This window comes from Mandrillus leucophaeus, unplaced genomic scaffold, assembly GCF_000951045.1.
Source record: "Mandrillus leucophaeus isolate KB7577 unplaced genomic scaffold, Mleu.le_1.0 Scaffold656, whole genome shotgun sequence".
NCBI lineage: Eukaryota > Metazoa > Chordata > Mammalia > Primates > Cercopithecidae > Mandrillus > Mandrillus leucophaeus.
The window spans coordinates 642,513-645,649 of record NW_012107097.1 but is presented as its reverse complement, the minus strand read 5'-3'; the positions used below and the strand labels follow the sequence as shown (position 1 = coordinate 645,649).

At 40.6% G+C, this 3,137-nt stretch overlaps 1 pseudogene across 1 annotated transcript; it reads left to right on the top strand.

Moving 5' to 3' along the window:
* The first annotated feature begins 63 nt into the window (after positions 1-63).
* Positions 64-1,264, top strand: LOC105554699 (annotated as a pseudogene). Its single transcript, XR_001008365.1, has one exon. The product of XR_001008365.1 is annotated as a nucleosome assembly protein 1-like 1 pseudogene (transcript).
* The last annotated feature ends 1,873 nt before the right edge of the window (positions 1,265-3,137 follow it).

Sequence of the window (3,137 nt, the reverse complement as noted above, 5' to 3'; positions counted from 1 at the left end):
CTCCAGCCTGGGCGACAGAGCGAGACTCCGTCTCAAAAAAAAAAAAAACTTTGGTTCTTTTTAGCACCATCTGTTCGCAGTGCCACCTCCTGCTCCTCCTGCCACCACTGCCGCCTTGAGTCACTGCCTGCGCAGCTCAGGTCTCCTGGCTCCCCATACTTGCCGCCGATATTTGGAGTTCTCACAACATGGCAGACATTGACAATCAACTTGATCAAGATTTGGATGATGTTGAAGAAGTACAAGAAGAAGAAATTGGTAAAGAAACAAAAATCAAAGCCCATCAGCTAACTATTCAGATGATGCAAAATCCTCAGATTCTTGCAGCCCTTCAAGAAGGACTTGATGGTCTGGTAGAAACACCAACAGGATACATTGAAAGCCTGCCTAGGGTAGTTAAAAGACAAGTGAATACTCTCAAAAACCTGCAAGTTAAATTAAATGTGCACAGATAGAAACCAAATGCTATGAGGAAGTTCACAGTCTTGAAAGGAAGTATGCTGTTCTCTATCAGCCTCTACTTGATAAGCGATTTGAGATTATTAATGCAATTGATGAACCCACGGAAGAAGAATGTGAATGGAAATCAAATAAAGAAGATGAGATTTTGGAGGAGTTGAAAGAAAAGGCCAAGATCGAAGATGAGACAAAGGATGAAGAAAAAGAAGACCCCAAAGGAATTCCTGAATTTTGGTTAACTGTTTTTAAGAATGTTGACTTGTTCAGTGATATGGTTCAGCAACATGATGAACCTATTCTGAAACACTTGAAAGATACTAAAGTGAAGCTCTCAGCTGCTGGCCAGCCTATGAGTTTTGTTTTAGAGTTTCACTGTGAACCCAATGACTATTTTACAAATGAAGTGCTAACAAAGACATACAGGATGAGGTCAGGACCAGATGATTTTGATCCCTTTTCTTTTAATGGATGAGAAATTACGGGTTGTACAGAGTGCCAGACAGATTGGAAAAAAGGAAAGGATGTCACTTTGAAAACTATTAAGAAGCAGCAGAAAAACAAGGGAAGTGGGACAGTTCGTACTGTGACTAACACAGTTTCCAGTGACTCTTTCTTTAATTTTTTTGCCCCTCCTGAAGTTCCTGAGAGTGGAGATGATGCACAGACCTCAAAAATAGGTCACTTTTTACGTGAGCGTATAATCCTAAGATCAGTGTCATACTTGACTGGAGAAGCTATTGAAGTTGATGATGGTGTTTATGATGAAGAAGGTGAAGAAGCAGACGAGGTAATGTTTACCAAATGAGCAAATAATTCTCTCTGTGTTTAACACATTGAGAAGCAAATTGAATGACTTATGTATTCCTTTGCTATAATTATTCCATGATTTGGAATAAAAACATTTTGGAAAATATGATTTTAGAATTCTACAGCCAAACAATATATGTATAAATTTTCAATAAATAAATTGCAAAAAAAAAAAACACACACAAACTTTTGTTGAGCACGTTTTAGGTATAAGGCCCCAAATTAAAGACATACAAGGAAATACCTGTATTAAGAACATCTTCACTGGGCGTGGTGGCTCACAACTGTAATCCCGGCACTTTGGGAGGCCGAGGCAGATAGATTGCTTGAGCCCAGGAGTTCATAACCAGCCTGTACAACATGGTGAAACTCTGTCTCTACAAAAATTATAAAAAATTAGCCGGGTGTAATGGCATGCACTTGTAATACCAGCTATTCAAGAAGCTGAGGTAGGAGGATCGCTGGAGCCCAGGACACAGAGGTTACAGTGAGCCAAGATCGCGCCACTGTGCTCCAGTTTAGATGACAGAGTGAGACCCTATCTCAAAAAAGAAAAAAGAAAAAGAAAAACATCTTATGTGGCCTCATCAGACTCTCTTAGCTTCACCTGTCTCCAAGACCCTGCAGTGACCCACTCGGTGTCCCTCGCACCATTTCTAGGCACTGCACAGCTTGAAATCTGGCTTCTCCAGGAGCTGCTGAGAGGGCTGAGCAACACAACTCAAAAGTATAGTGTGAGACCAGGCGTTTTTGGCTCACACTTGTAATCCCAGTGCTGTGGAAGGCCAAGGTAGGTGGATTGCTTGAGCCCAGGAGTTCAAGACCAGCCTGGGCAATATCGAGAAACCCCATCTCTATTTAAAAAAAAAAAAAAAAAAACAAAACAAAAAACAAGAAGAAAGAAAGTGCAGTGTGCTATCCCCCCTATGTGAGGAGGGAATGGGGGCAGGGCAACAGATAAACTCCTTCTCCCATTCTCTATCCATGGACTGCTCCAAGGCATGGCTTGTCCACACTACTTGTCTGCAACCATCCCTCGTGGCCAAGCAGAAGCACCTATTGAGGGCCCAGATGGGTCTCATGTGACTTGTCAAACGCAATGGCCTCATAACAGTGCATCGCCTTGCATTTGTTTCCCAACTTTTTCTATGCTATTTCCCTTTTCCCTTACTCTCACCTGTGATTGACCAGCCTCTGTTTATTAGAAACTCTTTGTTATAAACCTAAAGAGTTTATAATAAAGCTTTAGAAAGTTTAGGCCTGTGTATATATAAAACAAGTAACAGTGCAAGTCACTAGCTGATATACACCAAATGAGAGGAATACAGCCAGGCACAAGTTTGAGGTCCAGCCTGAATGTTATTAACCAGTTAATTTTGTATTTTCTGTGCCTCGGTTTTCTCATATATAAACTATAGATAGTGATATGTGTGTTGCACTTTCATACATTGCTGGTGGGAATGAAAAATGGTATGACCTCCAGGGAAGAAAATTTGACAATATTTATCAAAATGTAGCATGCTTTTACCCTTTGATCCTGCAGCCCGAGTCTGGAAATTTGCCCTATGGATACTCTTGCATTCATATGAAAAATCCACTCACTGCATTGTTGTTTATAGCAGATTAGAAATAATACAGGCGTCCACCATCAAGAACTACATCCACACAATGGAATACTGTGCCACTGAGAAAAGAAAAGGGAAGTTCTCAGAGAACTGCTATGGAAGGTCCTCTAGAATATGTGCTAAATGGAAAAGAAAAGAGGAAGAAAGAGAGAGAGGTACAGGACATCTTACGGGCAGTATTATGCTCTAATTTCTAAGAGGTAGAAAATAAGAGTATATATTTGTGTTTACTGATTTTTTTGTGTG